The 21,914-nt window shown below is 43.5% G+C and overlaps 1 long non-coding RNA gene across 1 annotated transcript in view; it reads left to right on the top strand.

The window, feature by feature from the left end:
* The window catches only part of LOC311588760, an 81,266-nt gene that overhangs the window by 1,092 nt on the left and 58,260 nt on the right, over positions 1–21,914 (top strand). The window contains exon 2 of the long non-coding RNA XR_014776329.1: positions 4,434–4,492. This is a non-coding gene — a long non-coding RNA (uncharacterized lncRNA). The remainder of the gene's footprint in view (positions 1–4,433; positions 4,493–21,914) is intronic.

The following is a 21,914-nucleotide window of genomic DNA, read 5'->3' as shown; positions in this document are numbered from 1 at the left end:
ATTTTAAGCTGATTGGCTAAGATAGGCTTGGGGACTTTCCAGTTCCCCATCATCCCAGGAGAAAGGAACATAGCAGGGTATTTTGGTTTTGTTTAAGTAGAACATATATCATTAATTCAAGCAGAACATTTAGTAAGTATTGAATTGTAAGTAAAAGGCTATTCAAGCTCCCAGGTACATGGAGAGCCTGAGAATCCAAACGTAATTTCACCTTATGGTCAAAATGGAGGCTTTAAACAAAATGGCTCCTGTTATGCTAAACATGAAAGCATGAAAGCAGGTGTTAACAGAGGAGCTACAGTTTCAAGCCAGTTTCAACAGGCTCATTCTGTCTTCACCAATGTCTGGGTTGTTCTTTCTTCAGTCTGCCTCTGAATTCCACATAATGAACTGCCAAGAACTAAACTCCACTAAACTGCCTCTCAACTCATTGACTCAACTGAACTGACTAAACAGAGCTGACTGGATCTCAGAGATCTTCATGCCTCTGTCTCCTTAATGCTGGGATTAAAGGCGTGCGCCACCACACCTGGACCTAAGCCTTTCTTTACCTGAAACTTGCTCTGTATCAGGCAGGCCTTGAACTCTGAGATCTGCTAGCCTCTGTCTCCTGGGATTAAAGGTGTGTCTGTATTCCAGCCAGATAACACAGACCTAGAAGATTTTTGGATATGATCTCCTGCCAGAACAGCCATGTTCTGAATTAAATTTCCTCTGTACACACTGTTGACTTAAGTTTAATTCTGAGGCAGACATGGTGGAATGAGAGAACCTACCCTCATCAATTATTCTCTGACCTCCACACTTGAGCATGTGCCCATCAATAAATAATTCTATTTTAATTATAGTTCTATGGTGAGACTGCCCCGCCCCCCACCCCCCACCCCCCACCCCCAGCTCTGGCATTTAACTTGATCCCCAGTTGGTAGTGCTGTTTGGGGTATCTTAGGAGTGACTTTGATGGAAGAAGTGTGTCATTCAAGGTGAGCTTTGAGGTTTAAAAAGACTCTGGCCATTCCCAGTGTGCTCTCTGCTTTTGCTTGCCATTTGAGATATGAGCTCCCAGCTCATACATATGTACATAAGTATATGATGTACAAAACAATATTTGTATACAACACATACATATATATTATGTATATGTGTGTGTGTGTGGGTTTTAGTACCTCTTCAATTGCTGTGAACAGACACTATGAACAAGGCAACTATTATAAAAGAAAGCATTTGTCAGCATGCAGGCAGATGCTAGAGCAGCGTCTAAGAGCTACATCCTCAGCCACAGGCAAAGGGAGAAAGAGACAGGGTCTGGCATGGCTTTTGAAACCCCGAAGCCCACCTCCAGTGACACGCTTCCTCCAACAGGGCCACACCTCTCCCAATCCTTCTAATTTTTTCAAAGTTTCACTCCTTGGTGACTAAGCACTTAAAAATATAAGCCTACGGAGGCCATTCATACACAAACCACCACAATTTGTATCTAAATTCCACATTTTGTTTGGTTTGGGGTGACAGCGTTTTGTTCTATAACCTAAGCTGGTATAGAGCGCACTATGTAGCCAGTCTGGCCCCAAACTTAGATTCATAATAATCCTTTGCCTCAGCCTCCAAAGTGCTAAATTTATAGCCATGAGCCACCACACCCTGCTTTAAATTTTTGTAAGTCACAAAAATTAAAAAAAAAAAAAGTAAATCTTCCTGGAGGATCCTCGGCCTACTGTTGGATGTGTATTAGTTTCTGGAACTCTTCTGAGAAACCCGCGCCTATGCTCTTGGTTGTTGCTTTATTTTGAATACTTCCCTTTGCCTTATCCCTTGTGATTAAGCCTATAAAATATATTTAATGACCCCCAAATCTGCGTTAAGGAAGAATAAAAGTAAACATAGGAGGTTTGGAAGATGGCTCAGCAGGCGAAGGCATCTGCCCCTAAGCTTTTGTGGGAGAGAGTTTCCTTCCTCTCGGCCTGGTGCCCTTTCCTCCAAATGCAGAGAACCTGCAAGCACCATCTTCGCAGAGGCCTAAAGCCTGCTGGCTACTGAAGAAGGTCAGATGGCTCCAATTAGAACCTCTGGAGAGGAAACCAAACAGCTGCGCGTGATTTTCCCTTAGAGCATCTTGGAATACTCCAAAACAAGGAATAAAATAAATCCTTTTCCTGAAAAAGCTCTCTTCTGGCTTTTCATATATATTCCATTCTTCCTTTAAAAAAAAAAACTGCTTAAATCTGCTTTGCTTATTGTTTAATTGTCTTTGTTACTTCATGAATTCATACTTCATACCTTCATCTCCCTATTTCTTTGGGAATTAAATTTCATGAAAGCTTTACGGTATACCTAACATAAACTTCTGTCTAGAAGGATGTAATGTCTTACAATTTTTGTTACACATGATAATTCTGGGAAGCACAATCTCACTTGCAGAAGACTAATAGTTTCTTTCTTTCTTTCTTTCTCATTCTTTTCTTCTTGTTTTTCTTCCTTCTTTCCTCCTTCCTTCCTTCCCTCCTCCTCTTCTTCCTACTATACCTCCTCCTCTTCCTCCTTTTTCTCCTTACAGTGTTCCTTCTGAGGAGGTCAGGCCTGTAAATCCAGAGTTTAGGATTGGAGGCCAACAGATGATAAGTCAAAGGTGATACTCAATTCCACAGCCAATTCAAGGACATGAGACCCTGTCTCAAAAAAAAAAAAAAAAAAAAAAAAAGACAAGGAAAAAAAAGGAAAGAAAGAAAGAAAGAATGTCTAATTGATGTTCCTTTCCCCTGATTCTCTTTAGCATGCTTAACTGCTTACTGCAGCAGTCTCTTAGAGCTTATTCTTGAAGACAACTGTTTTAGTTGGATGTTTGTTCTTCCTTCTCCTCCTGCTTTTCTTCCTCATCTCCTTAGAAAGTCTCATGGTATAGCCTAGGCTAGCCTGTGTCTCCCAGGTTGACAAATCAACATTCTGCAATCCCCAGTTTCCCAAGAGCTGGAACTGAAGATGTGAGTTACCAATGAGACCCCATCCTTGCTCTTCTGCTTTTTTATGGTTCTGAGGAGTGAACCAGGACTTGGTAGGTACAGGTAATCACTCTAACACTGAGCTATGTCCAGCCTTTAATTGTAATTCTTCTCTTTTTGGTGTGTGTATGAGTGTGTGTGTGTGTGTGTGTGTGTGTGTGTGTGTGTGTGTGTGTACAGCTCCTTTTACCCCTGCAAGTGCATGTGAAGGACCAATGTCCCCTGTGAAGGACAGAAATGTCATACAGTGTCTTCCTCCATCATTCTCCACTTTGTACTTTGGAACAGAAACCCAGGGCTTACCATTTTGGCTAAATTGGCTGGTCTGTGGGACTTCAGCCAATTAAACTTTGCCACCACTCCTGGCTCTGAGGTGGCCGACTTTCACCACATCGCTGTCCTGTCCGGCTTGCACATCAGGTACTTCACTCACTGAGCCATCTCCCCATCCCTACTTTGTGAAATGTAGATTGACTTATTTACTGAGAATTTCATACACGTACACAATGCACTTAGATCATACTCCCTCCCCTCTCTCTCTTCTAACATAGATGCCACCACCCCATCTCTTCACTTTATATTCTCTTCTTCCTCTTCCTTCTCCTCTTTGTCTTTCTCTTCTTCTTCCTCCTCCTCCTTTTTCTTTATATCCTGCTAAGTCCAACCAGAGCTGCTGGTTTGCACATGGGTGTGTAGGGCCATCCACTGGCCCATGGCCAACCTACAAGGAGCCACGCCCACGAACAAAACTGACTCTCCCTCCCCAGCAGCCACCAACTGCCAATAGCTATCAGCTAAGGGTGAGGCCTCCTGTGAGTGAGCCTGTCCCCCATCCATGCTGGAATGCTGTCTGACCGGCTTGATATCGAACCGCCGCAGCTGCTGCTGTGAATTCATGGATGTGATGGTCCTGACCTGTCCAGAAGGCACTGTTTCATGCAATGCTCCTTGACTTCTGCCTCTTACAATCCACACCACCACCACCACCACCACTTTCTTCTTTAATACTCTCTGAACCTTAAGGATAAACTATTTGGGCTCAAGTATTCCATACTAACTAATTTCTTGCACCTTGACTTACTATGTGTCTCTGTCAACTTCATCTACTGTAATAAGAAACTTCTCTGATAAAATGCACTAATCTAAATGTATAAAGTATATAGAAGGCAGCTTGATACTATATCCATTTAGCACAATAACACTTTCTTTCTAGGGCATATGATCTACTTAGCCAAGCGCTTGGGGCAAGTTTATAGTGGCAAGCATGAGCTCCCTCCTGTGAAGTGGGTTTTAAATCCAGTCAGAAACCCACATAACAGGCATGCCACTAGCTACTACTGCACCAAAAGGTATATTTTACCAGACTGGCTATGACTATACCTTGTAGAGTTCACGATGAGGTAAGGGACTAAAACCTTTGATGTATTTTCTTCCCAGCTGTGGGCATAACACCTTGTAGCACTGTGAAAACTAGCCAGCAGGAAGAGAACTTCCAGGTCAGTACTAGCTTTGCTTACCATGTCTGTGACCAAAGTTTGTGATGTCTTCTGCAATAGGGGCATACAGTCAAGTTCTGGAAGGCAATCAAAGGCAATGGTGCTATGCTGTAGTATTCTTTGTGGGGGAGTGTCTCTGGATTATTCTTGACCAACAATTTGAAGGGAGGTATCCCACACCTGGCAGTTTTTATTTGATAACCTATGGCTTCTGGGAGAAGCATTATCATCCTACGTAGTTTAACTCCAATTGAATAGCTATAAAATTTTGGAGACGAAATTGGGGCACATTGATTTCTCATAAAATTGCCAGAGGAAATAATTACTTCAAACACCATCTAGTGTCCATAAGATAGATAAAACATTGAAACTAAAGTAAATATATATATATAACATTTTACCACAAAACTATCAGTATTGGCCAAGTTGGGGCTCAATATGTATTCAGCTTGCTAGTAAAGAGTAAATATAGATAAGGAGGGTGGAGCCAGGCACCATGACTACTGCCTGTAACTCTAGCATTTGGCAGGCAGAGAGGCAGGAGAAATGGTCACAGGTTTGAGGATAGTCTTTGTTGTTGTTCTTGTTGTTGTTTGTTTGTTTGTGTGTGTGTGTGTGTGTGTGTATGTGTGTGTGTATGTGTGTGTGTGTGTTTAAGTCAAGGTTTCTCTGTGTAGCCTTGACTATCCTGGACTCACTTTGTAGACCTGGCTGACCTTGAACTCACAGTGATCTGCCTGCCTTTGCCTACCAAGTGCTGGGAATAAAGGTGTGTGCCACCACCGCTCAGTGAGGATAGTCTTGTGTACAGAACAAGTATGAGCTCTCCAGAGCCACACAGCAATACCTTGTCTCAAATTAAAAAAAAATAAATGGAGTAACACGGACCCTTTTCAAATGTATAATTCGAAACCTTGCTATATCATTAGCAGAGTCTTGCATGTTCTTTTTCTTTTCCTCTACCTCTGCTGGACTTTCTTGCAGCTATCACTACTGGTCTTTTACAAGATGGATGAGAAACAGTGAAGTAGCTCAGTTAAGATCAGATCCCTAGGGCCTATGTAAAAATAAAATGGTGGGGGTCGAGGGAGGGAGGCATTGGTTCAGTCAGTAAATTGCCAACCTCATAATCATGAGGACCTGAGTCTGGAACCCATGCAAAAGCTGAGCATGGAATGCGTCTGTGACTCCAGTGGTGAGGGAGACAGAGGCAGATAGATCCCTGGAGCTCATTAGAGTCAGAAGGCTAGCCACAGCATCTCTTAAAATCAGGTGGAGATTAAGGACATCCAATACCAACTTCTAGCCTGCAGTGTACAGTGTACACACACACACACACACACACACACACACACACACACACACATACACACACGATGAAAGTCATTACAATTTTTAAAAAGAGATCTGGCAAGATGTCTCAGTTGGTAAAAGAACTTGTTACCAAGCCTGGTGACCTGTGTCCAATCCTAGCATCCACACGGTAGAAGAAAAGAGCCAACTTCCTTGCGTCCTTTATCATCTAACTGCCCCAATATGCACTTCATGCATACATCTGCAAAAAACAAAACAAAACAATAAAACAAAAAGTGAAGTAAATTAATTTGAAACCTGTTTCAAAAGACAGAAATTAGACATACCAAGCAAGAAGACATCAGTTAAGTAAATTAGTCCATAGAAAAAAATTGAAAGAATCAAGTGGATGCACTGCTCTGTCTTGGGGGAATGACATATTGAGTGATTGTGTATTAAAATGTTAATTCAGAACATGGCTGTTCTGGCAAGAGATCACATCCAGAGACCTTGCCGGTCTATGTGATTCAGCTGGCAAGACCTTCTAGGTCTGTGTGATCTCAATAGATTACAAACATGCCTTTAATCCAGGAGACAGAGACAAACAGATCTGAGTTCAAGGCCAGCCTGGTATAGAGCAAGTATCAGGCAAAGAAAAGCTTAGCTCCAGATGTGGTGGTACTTTCCTTTAATCCCAAATAAAGGTAAAGTTTGTTTGTAGATGGAATCACCCATGTTTGAAAGTGATGTCTAATTGAGTGGCAGAAAAGGTGATGAAACAGAGAAGATTTGACAGAATAGAATATGCCCAACTCTCATGAGGAGAGAGAGGAAAGGGAAGCTATTTAAGAGGCAGTTTTTCAGAGAAAGGCAGGACAGTAATGTAGACATGGGATGCTGAGAGGAAAAACTCAGATGAAGATGGAATAAGCTAAAAAATGAGAAGAAGCCAGAAGATTAGATTCCTGAGTATTTAGTTTGAGGCCAAGCAGAACAATTCCAGACCAGGAAGGTGGGGGAGTGGGGGGAGGGAAGAGAGAGAAAGAGAAAGAGGGGGGGCAGATTAAATAAATCAGCTGAGAGAAGAGTTTGACCAGAACAGCTGAATTGAACCTGCCAGCCTAGTGCTCAGTAAGAACAAGAAAGGGTGTCAGGGGCAGCCCCCAACTCTCCCCACAGCTGTGCAGAAGGAGCAGACCTGATAGGCTGTGGTCATACGGTGGGAGAAGAGGTCTCCTTCTGTCAGAGGTCTAGGGGAGGGGAGTAAGGCAAAAGAGGGAGTGGGGGGAATGGGAAGATACATGTGAGGGGATAACAATCAGGATACAACCTGAATAAATTATATTTCAAAAAAAAGAAAGAAAGAAAGAAAGAAAGGGCGAGCTTATTAAGGAGTAAATGTTCTAGGCCTAGATTAGATTGTACGGAGGCTAGAAGCCTAGGTTAGCAGAAGGAGGCAGTTAGCCTCCCACATAACCATTGAGCCAAGAGAATAAAATTACTTTTCCATGACTGCTGTTATGTTTGCCCATTCTAGAAAACAAGAAACCCCCAGTACTGTAAATCAGTAGGTAGGCAAAGGTAGGAGGTATGCAGAAGTAAAGCCATGGTTACAGATCAGGTTATGACCACGCCCATTCTCAACTGGCTTGATGTCATGAGGCTGATTCACATTCAAAACTCCTAACCTAAGCCACACTTAAAATCCTAGAACTTGGGAAACTGAGGCCTGGAGGATCAAGAGTTTGAAGCTAGCCTTGGTTGCAGAGTGAGGCCCAGTCTCATTCCCCTTGCCAGAACCAGAAAAGAATCACATAACTCCCATGAAGTGAACTATTTCCCTAATACAAAAGTAAAGAACAGGATATCTACAGGGTGTCATTAAAGAAATAAAGCCCTAAGAAAAGAGAATAATGCTATTGTACTGATATGTATAAATGATAATTAACTATTTAATTATAATAGATGTAGGCTTTGATTTTTGTGTGTTTTTTTTTTTTTCTGTTTTTCAAGACTGGGCTTCTTTGTGTAGCCTTGGCTGTCCTAGACTTGCTTTGTAGACCAGGCTGGCCTCGAACTCACAGCGATCTGCCTGCCTCTGCCTCCTGAGTGCTGGGATTAAAGGCGTACACCACCTCCCACTTGGCTGGCTTTTATTTTTCTACAGCCTACTTTATTTGGGGTTCTTTAATGCCTCTACCTCCCTTCGAATCCACCTGCCTTAGACAGGAGAGAAAGGTTAATGGGGACAAGAGAAGTAGACCTTTTAAAGACTCAGTTCCTTGAGGCAATTCTGATCTTGCTAGTCAGGATTCTAGAAGATCCATTAAAAAGCAAACAGCAAAAGCTACCACAACTGCAGCAGCCAAAACCTTGAAGTGCTCTTCGGAACGTTTCTCTCTAGGAGCGTCTCGAAGCAGAGCTACCAACAGCCAATGATGTGAAGCGGTGCAAAAGAAAATAATCTTTGTTATTTGGATTATTTATATTCTCTCATACTCCTTACCAGATGTTTATCAAGTGCAGATGTTTATCAAGTGACAAAGATCATGGCCTGGAATGAGGCAGTTCCCTTTCCAGCAGACAAACGTCACATGCCCTCACACAAGTCTGTTTCACATCCCACACTTGGGATCAAAACAAAAACATGTTTACATGCACTACATAGGAGAAAAACAATAACACAAATTATACCAAAATGATTATAAGTTTACTAGTGTCAAAATGTGAGAGGAGCATGTGTCGCCAAGTCTGAGTTTATTTCCTGGGACACTTGGTGGAAACAAAGAACCAATTCCTGAAGGTTGCCCACCAACAGCCACACATATGCATGCACATAGCTATAATCGTACACACATTATACACATGTGCACATAATAATAAGTAACATGATATACTTTTAAATACTTTATTCTTACTTTCTGTGTGTATGTATGTATGTATGCACACTGTTGAAGCAGGTATGTGATTGTCATGACATGGATGTGGTCAGAGGACAACCTACGAGAGTCAGTTTTCTCCTTTGACCACATGGATTATGGGTATTAATTAGGCTTTGCATGAAGTATCTTTACCCATTGAACCATCTTGTCAGCTCTAACCCAAAATTTTATTTATAATGTGTGAAAGGGGAGAAACTCAATGCAATGACATGAAGGAGTGACAGAAAGTATACCGACAATCTTCACGGACAGGGCTTAGTTGTTGGTTGGATGCAGTCTTAACTGTCTCTGAGACAGACATGGAGATCAGTTTCATTCCTCTTCTGTTACCCAGATGTAGCAGATGAATTTCATTGTTGGGCATTGTCCACACTCCCTTCGTCAGTCAACTCCCCCATGGCTTAGGAAATAGCCTTCACAAACAGTGCTCAGCAGGTGTAACTGGGCACACCTTTGTCTTAGTTTCTGATCTCAACACGTTCTTGTTCCTCAAGATTATTTGGCACTCTCCTGGTCTCTGTTATGGCTAAAACTATTAAGCAAGCTGCGTGTGCCTACAGAAATAGGCCATGATGCTCTGAGAAGACTGTCAAGAAAATGCTGGGTTGCCTCAATCGCCCCGCCCTTATATGAGCCACCATACCTAGTTCAGTTCAGTTTATCAAATCTATCAAAATTTTAAGACTGCCTGATATTATGGCACATGACTTTTACATTAGAAGGCACTGTTATTTTTCTGGTGTCTTCCATGGTACTACAGAGGGGATTTATATGTTTTATTTCTTCTTTTTCTTTTCTTTTGTTTTTGCTGTTTTGTTTTTGTGTTTGTGTTTCGGAACGGGGTTTCTCTGTGTAGCCCTGGCAGTCCTGGACACACTCTGTAGACCAGTAGATCAGGTTGACCTCGAACTCACAGCAATCTGCCTGCCTCTGCCTCCCTGAATGCTGGGATTAAAGGCATGTGTCACCATGCCCAGTTTATGTTTATTATGTCTAACTTTCCAGAAGATCGTCAATGTCCAAATTCAGACTATTGTATGACTTTGTCATAGGTTAGGAAATCACAGGCCTGGGCCCCAAACTCAGGTTGGTTAAAGCTGGAGCTGGAGTTTGTGTTGTTGTTGTTGTTGTTTTATTTTCCTCCATGTAGATGATATGGTTCCACCATCTCCAGAAAGCCCAGAGATCTACTATTCATCTGGGAGAGCACTTGTTTAGAAAGGAGAGATGTTTGGAATTGATTTCAGACTGCAGCCACCTTTGTCTCCCCACATTGTTCCAGCTTGCTCAGCCCCCCAGGCTCAGACAGGGAACCTAAGAAGGTGAGAGGATATATTTAAAGTGAGATAAGTGACAAGGCTGTGGGTGCTTTCCTATCTTTTTGTTGCTGTTGTAGTTTCTTCTTGAGACACAATCTCACTATATAGCCTTTGCTAGCCTGCAGCTCAATATACAGGGCAGGCTGACCAGAACTCACAGAGATCAGCCTGCCTCCACCTCCAGAGTTCTTAAATTAAGGGCATGTGCCACCATACCCAGCTCAGCTTGTCTATCTTTTATAAGCTGATTTCTGTAATTTCGATTAGATGCTAGAATCAGCCTCAACCGTAGCATCTGCTAAGCAGTTCCAAGTTCGTCTACATTTCCAAATTTGACTTATGCAAGTTAAATTGCCTTTTATTTATGTTACAGTAGAAAAATCCGGGTCTGTTTCTGCGATTTTATTTTATTTTTTTTTTCTTATTTCAAAAGAAAGCTGAGATTTTGGGAGTTGGTAGCTGGCAGGCTGAAAACAGAATCTGTCTCAAGAAGACTTTGGTTTTGTGAAAATGCAAAACCACTAAGGAAACTACCCTTGGGCATCTGGGAAGGAGGAGAGAAGAATTGGTGTCTTTGAGAAGAGACATGAAAACAGGATCCAAGGCAAGGAGGTTCTTGAGGCTAAGAAAGGAACAGCCAGTTACTATGGGTGAACTGGGACTCTGGTCTGCTCCTTTTGTGCCTCCTGCAGTGACTGTGAGGGGCAGGGTTGTGTTTTTGCTTTTTTGTTTTTGTTTTTATGCTGGTGGATTTGGATCGCCTGCCATTCTTGGAAGCATTTTGTTTGATCACTGTAATGCGGAGTGTTGGAAGCACTAAGCTTGGGCACTGGCGCAAAGTGGGCAGCGTGGATATGAACACAGGCCGGGGTAGATTCATGAGCTTGCTCTCTGTGACAGTCACAGGCTAGACAGAGATGGGAAAGACTGGCAGAGTTGTGCTAACCACTGAACATCTTATTACCTTGAATGAGATGGCTTTCAAACACAAGGGTACTTTGACGCTAACCGCACGCAATAAGGCAAGCCATGTGATGGTGCTTCTTGCCTATAAATCTGAGTGCCTGGAGTAGAACCAGGGAACCAATAAGATCAGGGTCATCCTCATCTGCGTAGTAAGTTTGAGCACAGCCTGGGCTGTATGAGGCCTTGTCTCAAAAAAGAAGGACAGGAAGAGGAAGAAGAGAAAGGAAAAGAGGAAGAAGAGAGGAGAAAGTAATGTATCTGGACTTGGTGGTTCACATCTGCAAGCCTTGATACTTTAGAAGCTGAGACAGGATGAGCAAAGTTCCAGGTTTATTCCACGAAAAGCAAACACAATTTCGGTACAATCCCAATTAAAGCTGCAGTGCCATTCTTCACAGAAATAGAACAAAACAAAAACAAACAAACAACCAGAAACAACCTTAAAATTCATATGAAAGCACAGAAAAATTCCAGATAGCCAAAGCACCCCTCAATATGCTGCAGCGTTGGGGGTTGGAGGCTGGGGGCTGGTGGAGGTGGGAGGGTTGGGGGTTGGGGGCTGGTGGAGGTGGGAAGAGCTTGTTAATTTACTGTGCCTGACTTGAAGTTACTCTACAGATACAAGTTTCAATGGATGGTACTGGGGAAACTGGATGTCTACATGTAGAAGGATGAAACTAGAGCCTTATCCTTGATCCTGTACATATCTCAACTGAACTGGATCAAAGACCTAACCTTGAAACCTGAAGCTGCTAAGGTAGAAGGCAGAGAACACTCTATGAAGTATTGGCAAAGGTCAAGACTTTCTAAATGGGATTCCAGTTGCCTGGGATAGAAGACGAACAGTGGACAGATGGACGTCATCAAATTAAAAAAAAATCTGCACAACAAAGCAAACTATCAACTGAGTAAAGGCGCAGCCTACAGAATGAAAAGAAATCTTTACTGCCTATATATCTGACAGAGGATTGATATCAAGAATATACAAAGTACCCAAAATACCTCAAGAAAACAAATAATCCAACTTTTACAAATGAGCCACAGAAGAGTACAAATGCTAATAAGCAAGCATAATTCAAAGAACACAACATCTTTAGTCATGGGGAAATGAAAATTAGGGCTACTTTGAGATTCCATCTCATCCTGGAAAGAATTCCTATCATGAAGAAAACAAATAACAAATGATGGTGAATAATGAGTGAGTTAACCCAGAAGCAGAAAGACTCAAATGGTATATACTCACTTATATCTGCGTACTAGCCCAAGGGGCATGTCTCATGAAAGCCTTCACTTACCAGGAAACTGGGACAGAGGGGAGGACATCCTATTGGGACTCTAGATGAGAGAAGCATGGGAGAATAGCAAAGTAGAAGGATCCAGAGGGTCCTAGAAACCTACAAGAAGAATATTATGATAGGCAGATTTGGGCCCAGGGGTCCCACTAAACTAAGGCACCAGCCAAGGACAATACAAGCGGTAAACTTTAAACCCCTACCCAGATCTAGGCAATGGACAGAACATTCTCCACAGTTGAGTGGAGAGTGGGGTATGACTTTCACACGAACTCTGGTGCCTCATATTTGACCATGTCCCCTGGAGGGGGAGACCTGGTGGCACTCAGAGGAAGGACAGCAGGTTACCAAGAAGAGACTTGATGGGAGGAAGTCCCCCTCAGGAACAGTCATAGGGGAGGGGAATAAGGGTAAAATGGGAGGGAGGGAAGAATGGGAGGATACAAGGGATGGGATAACCATTGAGATGTAACAAGAATAAATTAATTAAAAATTAAAAAAAAAAACAAAAAACAAATGATGGCGAAGACATGAGGAAAGGGAAAGCTATTTTTGCTGTTGATGTGGCTGCAAACTGGTGTAGCCACTGTGGAAGCCAGGAGGGTTCTCACAAAACTAAAAATAGAGCTGGGCGTGGTGGCACATGCCTTAAATCTCAGCACTTGGGAGGCAGAGGCAGGGAGATTGCTATGAGTTTGAGGCCAGCATGTTCTACATAGTGAGTCCAGGACAGCCATGGCTACACAGAGAAACATTGTCTCAAAAAGCCTACCAACCAACCAAACAAACAACCCCCCCACACATAATAAAACCTAAAAATAGACTTACCACATGACCCAGCTATAGCTAGGCATATACCCAAAGGACTCCACATCCTACTACAGAGACACTTGCACATTGCAGCTCTATTCTCAATAGCCAAGGAACAGAATCAGCCTAGATGTGCATCACATAATGACTACATAATGAAAATATGGTAAATATACCCAACAGAATTCTCAATGAAGAAAAAGAGAAATTTGCCATTTTCAGAAAAGAGATGCCATTATGTTTTTTTTTCTCATGTGTGGATCCTAGCTTCAAAGTTTTAAATTTCTGTGTTGGAGTGAGTGCGTATAAAAGCTAGGGAGCAAGAAAGATGTCAGGAGAAGTGGTGTGTGTGTGTGTGTGTGTGTGTGTGTGTGTGTGTGTTTGTGTGTGTGTGTGTGTAAAGATGTCTTGGCAGGAGGGATAGTAAAACATACCTGATATCACAATAGAGGAAAGGATTACTAGGCTGGAAAGGTTAAAATGGGGGCTAGGTAGATTCTAACCACGACTTAGAAAATAGTTAAAAGACATATAAAAACGTACTATTTTGTTAGCTAAATAATAGATGTAACTATTATAAAGTTACCCTGCATTAATGAATAAAGCTGTCCTCAGAATCCATAGGTCTTTATCAAAATTTCCAATGCCAGGTGTGGGATATCTCTTTATGAGATATTGGCCAGCGAGCCTCAAGAGGATCCAAAACAATGGAAGCTATTGTAATTGCTCTTTAGCTACACTGTAAAACTAGATAGTAAGACCCTGTTATTGAAGACACCGTATAGTTGGGACAAAGCACATATGTAAATCAAACTGGAACTGAGCTAGAAGCTTCCTCCCCACTCAGCATTCATGGTACCAGCAGGTGACATGCAGACTGCTGAGGGGACAAAAGGCATCCTTGGTCTTACCCAGTTGTAAATGAGGCAGACTGCAGAAGCTACCTACCTGCCAGACAAGATGTTCCTACTGGTGTACTTGAGGCATGGCTAATTTTCTCCATGGGAAAGAATTCCCATTTTGTTATAAAATTGGGGGAAATCCTGTGGCTGCAGGGCTCACAGGCCCTAGAGAGGGATCTTAATATTGATGCTATGCTGAATGGACACATAGCCAAAGTGCCTTCTAAATGTGTTTATGCCCTTAACCTAGTGCTACTCTCAGCCTTGCCTGAGTGGTCTAGGTTAATACAGAGACTCATAATGGGACAAAATGCATAGACTAATGGCTGTTGAGTGTTTGGCCTTAAATGGGACATCTCCTTCTCCAAACTCAGGGAACATCACCAAAAGGGGACCAAAAGAATGTTAGGAGCTGGAGGATGGAAGGGAGCACTGTGAAACTCTATCTTCTGGATTTGGCCTGGTTCATGGAACCATGAACCCACAACAACTGGGGCCACCTGCATAAGACCTGCACACACTCAAAATAAGATGTGAAAGTAGGGAGGGGACAACTTGGAAAGAAAAGATGGGGGGGTTCGCAGGAGTGTGAGGAGGACAAGAGAGTGTTAGGGATGGACATGTTGTCAATACCCTGCATATACTATGCATGCATATGCATACATATACATATATGAAACTGTCAAAATTAAATACGAAAAAGTTAAAAGAAAGAAAGTAGAAGACTTGCCTGGGCTACAGAGTGAATTTAGGCTAACCTGGGCAACTTAGTGAGACCCTGTCTCAAAAATCAAAGCATTGAAAAAGCGGAAGAAGGGCTGGGGATCTTGCTCAGTGTTAGAGTGAGTACTTGCCCAGCACATAGAAGGAAAGAAAAGAATGTAGGCCTGTGTGTGTGTGTGTGTGTGTGTGTGTGTGTGTGTGTGTGTGTGTGTCCATGTACGTGTGTCCAAAGTCCATTGTTGTTTTTTTTCTTCTTGTTCTGAGCCATAGGAGGGTAACCACTTTGGATAGCTTCTGTAGAGGGCCTCTGGCTTGTGGTTGGGTCCAGCTGCTAGTAAGCATCACTAAGAAACAAAAGGAAGGGAACAATGAAAGTTGGGATGTTTACTGTCCAAGGATCCTGCTCCCAGGCTTGTGGGTCCTGGTCATTTCACTGAAGGCAGAAGACTTTGTCTGGCGGCTGTTCTTGTAGCAATTTCCCTCACGCTGGGGTCTGGCAACTACTTTCTTCTTACTCTCTGAATCCTGGGTTCCTTAGTGGTACTCTGCTACTGTCAGCCCTTGGGATTCAGCACCATTAGGAAACCTAGCTATGCCTCTTTAAGGAACTCTGTGCAAGTAATTGCCTTCTATTATGTGCCTCGTTTCTCTCCCTCTGTTCCTACCTTTCTCCTTCCAAGCCTTGCTCTCCCCCCTCCTTCCCTGCCTTCTCTCCCACCTGTCTGCCTGCCTGTGCTCCATTACTATATGGTTCTTTCTCACACCGGCATGTGTATGCAATGTGGTTCACACCTTTTATATTCTCTCCAAGATTACAAAAGTACAAAGCTACCATTGTGGTTCACATCAGTGGCATGGGTAGTTACAGATTTTAGCATTGACGCCAAATCAATGTGAGTATTTGATACAAAGTTCCCCTTTCTGGCAACACCTTGGTCCCAAACCAGGTGGCTGACCAGTTTCACTAGGACTCAGGTGTCCAGTTTGTGTGTCTGCTCACACGGCTCCACCTGGGAGCTTGAGAATGGAGAATTGTGAGTTCACAGCCAGCCTGGGGTGCATAGTCAATTCCAGGGCATCTGGGGTAACCTAATGAGACTTTTTCTCAAAAGGAAAAGTGAAAAACAAAAACAACAAACAAACAAACAAAAACAAGCCCTACCATGCACTAGACCTTGGGTGCAACCCTTTATACTAGATGAAGGAGGAAGAGGAGGAGGAAGGAAAAAAGTAGGTAACCACAAGGTTGTTTTATTCTGCAATGGCTTAGAGAACATTCTCACATAAAACTGTCATTTATGAATTAGTAATTTAAAGCAAATGACCAAAAATGAAGACCAAACTCCAGAATGAATTGAAACTTAAGTCACTGCCTGAAGACGGAGGACCAGCGTTGTCAGTGGTCTTAAGTATCATCTGGTGATTGTGACTTTCCTAATGCTGGACCGACCACCTGACACACAGCTTTAACACATGGGGACACATGACAGAGCTCAGCAGAGGCCATTCAGAGTCTTATGAGCACGCTTACCTGCCAGAAGCTGAGAATGGTTTTCCAGACTGGAATTCCTAGCCTGAGGGAGGAGACATTCCTATCTTGGGATAGTGAGAGGGTAGAATGCTGAGAAGAACGTGGTTCATGGAATGAGTGAAAAGGTCAGGCCAGGTGGACAGTGTGGCCTTGGGCAATGTGTTTCCCCTAACTCGTGATGATATTTAAAAGCTAGTTTCAGGACGTAAAACCAGAGACTCTTTGAGTCAAACCTCTCAAGTGTCCCCCTGAAAGCTATCAGAAACTGACTGTATTCAAAGAAATGTTAGCAGGATGCCACAAGGGACCCGTGGCCCCCCAGCCTTGGGAGGGCTCCTGAAGCACAGGTGGGGGTGGGCCAGTAGCAAAGCTGATTAGCTTTCTTCACTGAAAGCTTTATCTCAGAGGAGCTCTCTCGCCTTCCAGTTCAAATTTCTCCTAGTTAGAAAAGCTGGTGGGTGGGCTGGAGAGATGGCTGAGTGGATAAAGGCGCTTGCTGCCATCCCCCCGTAGCCCCAGTGTGATCCCAGGCCCCACATGATGGAAAGTTGAGAGCCAGTGTTCGCAAGCCATCCTCTGGTCTCCACAAGAGCACTGTGGCGCCCCAAACAAATGAAAACGTGAAGCACGTTTAAAAGAGAACAGAGAAGGAAAAGCCGTTGTACAGAGAACTGTAGCATGCAGACAGATGGGTCTTGTTTTGTGGTTTGTGGGGGGGACGGGGGCTGTGGGAGAACACACAGGAAGCTAATGTGGCAGAGGAGTCCCTGACTGCTCCATTTCAAGGGTTGCATGACCATCTTCCCTGGATGCTAAACTGGTGGCAATGCCCCTTCATACCGGAGGCCAAGCTTTAGTGAGGTGTGATTTCTGGCACCCTCACTTAAGTCGGCTTTTACCTGGCCAGCAGGGCTGTGATTTGAGGCACCTGCAGAAAGCCTGGAACTTGGGAGAACTGAAAAATAACTGGTTCTCTGACCAGCATCCATGATGACTAAGAATGGAGACGTAAAGCTACATCTCTTGGGCTTTTAATCTTAAAGATTGTGAAGCAGTTAGGAAGGGTTCTGTTTCTGCATTTCAACGTAGAGACAGTACCGAGTCCTCTTCATAAGGCTGCTGTGCTGATTACGGGAGCCAATACCAGTGAGGGTCTTAGATTAGTACCTGCCACGCCCAAATGCTCAGAGTCAGCCTTTTCTTATCCTTGGCCCGGCAGCCTTGGAGAACACAGGGTGTATGATCTTTTGCCATGATTTGAGGATGACTGATGTTCCATGATGAACCACACACAAGTTCTTAGGATGCATAAGCTGGGATGTATTTGGACTTTTCAGGTGTGGATGCAGCTCTTAGTGGAGAGATGTTGGCATCTCTTCCCTTGAGTCACAAAAGTGCGTAAAGGCAAACACAACTGTCTTCTGACTGACTCTGTGTACCTACACATTCCAATAGGACCAGCCCTGGGGTCTATGCTCAGAGATTGTAGGAAGATAACTAGCTTCTACGGGGGTATTGTCTTTCAAGTAGGGCACTTTTAGGGCCTAGGAAAATTGTTTAGAAAAGATTAAATTAATCTGAAGTTGGACAGAGAAAGTTGTCTGCACTCTCACTAAGAAGGATGGAAAGTGCTGAGAGAGGATGGTATCTTCTCCCTCTCCCTCCAAATGGGTGGCTGTGATCAGAGAGCCAGAGGACAGGGCAAAGGAGATCAAGTACTTCTACGCACCAAGAGGCTGAAACTGGGCCCAGAGGAGCAACTTCCTGTTCCTTATGAAGCTCTACTATCTTTGCTAAGCCTCTTCTGGCTGCTCTATCCTGAGTTGTCCTGGGGAGGAATGATGGATGGGAAACTCTTGGAATATTTAGGAAGAAAGATTTCCAGGAATGTCTTAGTTCCTGCAGGAGGTGGACAAGAAATGCCCCCTCTTGTGAGCCGACATGGTGATTTGAATAAAGGCAGGAACAATATTTCCCCTGCCTCAGACTTTGATTCTTCTTAGACACTTTCTGTCTTTAATGAACCTCAGGATATAAGCAGTTTGTGTATTTAATTATTTTGCTTAGTTTTGAGGCAGGGTCTCACTAGTCTAGTCTGGCTTGGCATTTACTGTGTATCCTGGACTGGCTTTGAACTCATTGTCCTGTCCACACTGTCCAGGAACTTGAAGCGATCCTTCTACCTTACTCTTATAGGAGGATTACAGGAGTGTGCTGCCACGCCAGACTTTAATTTGATCTCATTTTGTTTACAGCGAATGAAGTAAATAAAAGTTCGGCACCATTCATAAATATTTCAGCTTGTAAAGAGGCCTGCCTTCATATTAGTATTGCTCAAAACATTCTCTTGAGCTCACTAAGTTCTATACTAGGTGGAGGTGTGTTGCAACAAATAATTTGGTTTCTACCCTGTCTGAAGCCTTCACTCCGGAACTACTTCTATCTAATTTGTGCACCCAGCCTGCTGATCGCAAAAAGATTAGAGGCCTGAGTCATCGATGGGACTCTGAAGTTGTCTCTCCTATGCTAATCTGTTTAGTGAGAAACAGCTTTGAGGAGAGCGTGCTCAGCTCAGCTGAAGGCCTGGATACTGCTTCCTGACTTTCAGACTCTGGAGCCCAGAACTCCCCCTCCAACCCACCCCACCCCCCGCCCCCCACTTCTTTATTTTTCTTTCTGATACAAAAGAAAAAATAAGTTGGAGGTGATGGGTGCACACTTATAATCACTTTCAAGCCTCCCCCGCCATTGCACTCACCGGAGATAACTACCATTGAAAGTTTGTTTTACTTAATTAAGTGTAGTGATGAGGTAAGGGAAAAAATAAAAAGGAGTCAGTGAGTCACACTGATAGAAAATAAACCAGTGGGGAGTAACAAGGGCTCTTGTTTAGGAACAAAATGCCGAGAGCTGATTGTGAATGTAGAAGGGTCATCCGGAGGTTCAAGCCCACACTTTCCGGGTAGAGCAACAAGGATGGGCTCGGGAAAGAAAACACAACCAGCCTGATAGTCTATCGGCTAGTGCAGGGCTTCCGTGTGGTAGTAAAGACATCTCAGTAGACGCCTAAAGAGGAACGGAACAATGCATTTTAAAGAAGGGTAGAAAGTGTTCTTTAAAGGTGCCAACAATGTTTTAAAAATGGAATATGGCCAGATTAAGGAAGCTAAAGAGACATGGCCACTAGGTGCAACATAGCCTTGGAGCTGTATGGCAGAAGAGGAAAAAGTGCTATAGAAGTCTTTATGTTGAGGCATGAGCTTGTAATCCTGGTGCTCAGGAGGCTGAGGCAGGGGAATAACAATTGGAAGTGCTGGTTAGACTGCAGAGCTTGTTCTAGGCCATCTTAGGTTAGGTTACTCCTTATCGATAAAGACAACATACACTGTGAACAGACGACATGAGGAAATCAAGGTGGAGCTGGCCTGGAAGCTTCCTGTCCCTGTTGAGCCTCCACAGTGATGGGAGGAGCTATGTGGCTGAGGGAGAAAAGCCATCAACAGTATGTGACCTGGAAGTATACGATGGAGTGAGGCCTTTCTTCCCCAAGTTGCCTCTGCTCACGGTCCCTATCATGGGAACAGAGTAATGACTAATACACATCCTGAACTGAGACAGTGGTGTAACTCTGCCTACTATAACGCTGTACACATAGACTGTAAAAGGCGGAACTGAGTAGAGTCTTCGAGACCTGCTACCGCCAATAAAGATCTTTCTGCGACTTGTGTGATACAAATTACTGTTATTTGTTGAAGAATAGAATTCCCAAAGCTTGCATGCTATAACTGAGTAGAATCAAATGAATAGTGAAATGAAAAATATTTAAAATATTTTATAATTAATTAATTATAAAACTGATTAATTAATTAATTCAGTTACTGTAGAGGAATGTTAATTCAGTACATGGCTGTTCTGGAAAGAGATCACATTCAAAGACCTTGTAGGCCTATGTGATCCAGCTGTCAAGAGATCACATCCAAAGATCTTCCAGGTCTGGGATCTCACTAGAATACAAGCAGGATCTGAGACAGAGGCAAACAGACCTGAGTTCAAGTCCAGCCTGATGTAGGGCAAGTATCAGGCAAAGAAAAGCTTAGATCTAGATGCAGTGGTACTTTTCTTTAATTCCAAACAATAGTAAAGTTAATTTGTAGAAGGAGTCACCCATGTTTGAAAGTGATGTCTAATTGAGTGGCAGAAAAGGTGATGAATCAGAGAAGATTTGACAGAATAGGATACGCCCAACTTTCATGAGAAAAGAGAGGAAAGGGAATCTACTTAAGAGGCAATTTTTCAGAGAGAGGTGGTAGTGTTTATCAGGACAGTAACAGAGAGATGGGTTACTGAGAGAGAACTCAGGTGAAGATGGAACAGGCCAGAAAATGAGAAGAAGCCAGAAGATTAGAGCAGATTGCTGAGTTAGTTTGAGGCCAACCAGAACAATTAGTGGCCCAAGAGAGGCCAAATTAAATAAGTCAGCTGGGAGAGGAGTTTGAGCCTGAACAGCTGAGTTGAACCAGCCAGCCCAGAGCTCAGACAGAACAAGGGTGAGCAGTAAGTCTCTGAGGCTGAAAGCATTCTAGGCCTAGATTAGCTTGTATGGAGGCTAGAAGCTTCCAGGACTAGGCCCAGGTTAGCAGACAGAGGCAGCAAGACTCCCAGACAACAGTTGAGCAAGGGAGAATAAAAGCTACTTTTCTCAGTACATACGTGTACGTGCATACGTTCCATTGGAGACATATCAGGAGGTCAAAGGACAACTTGCAGGAATCAGCTCTCTTATTCTACCATGTTGGTTCTGGGGACTGAACTCAGGCCAGTAGGACCTTTACCCACCGTGTCTTCTCACTGGCTGGAAATAAAAGTTTGAAACAAAAGATGGGTCGCACAGAACCCATGCAGGATATTCTCAAGCTCATCTGTTGTTTCAGTTCGGTTGTTCTTTGTCGTGATTAATCTTCCTCATCAACTCCACTGGATTTCGATCACCCTGGAGACAACCCTGTGAGTGTCTGAGGGCACTTCAAGAGCGCTTACACGGAGGGGAGAAGGCCCACCTCAATGTGTGCAACACCATCCCACGGGCTGCGGCCCTGGCCTGAGTGAAAACAGAGAAAAAGCAGAAAGCCAAGCTAAGTGCCGGCGTTGCTCATGCTCTGCCAATCTGCCAGATGTCGAGCCAGCAGCTTCGTGCTCCTGATGCCATGAGCATCTCCATGTCCTTCCTCTCATGGTGGCCCGTGCTCTCCGGAACTGTGGGTCTGAGTAAACCTCGCCTCCATGGCTTGCTTCTAAAGGTAATAATCAATGCAGGCAGTTTTGTTACGTTAATTTTATATTTTGTGCAAACTTAATGTTTGGTAAACATTGCCAGGATTCTCCTAAGAAGGAATCTGAGAATACCCAGGGTTTAACTCAGTGGCAGATGACTTACCTTGGGAGGCACTGGTCTTTAACACTGCCCCTCAAAATAAGCATTAAAAAGGACATGGGGGTGTGAAGAAGCCCATATGAATCCAGAATGAGTGAAAATGCTCATGAACTACAGCTGTTTAGCTTGGCTACATAAAGGGTTATAGGGTCCTGTCTGCACCCCTGTGTCAGGTAGTTACAGGTAACTGCCTTGTCTCTCTGGTAATCTTTT

This window comes from Acomys minous, assembly GCF_964271855.1.
Source record: "Acomys minous genome assembly, chromosome: 17".
Taxonomy (NCBI): Eukaryota; Metazoa; Chordata; class Mammalia; order Rodentia; family Muridae; genus Acomys; species Acomys minous.
Note: the sequence above shows the minus strand (reverse complement) of the source record. Positions and strands in the feature narration are given on the sequence as shown.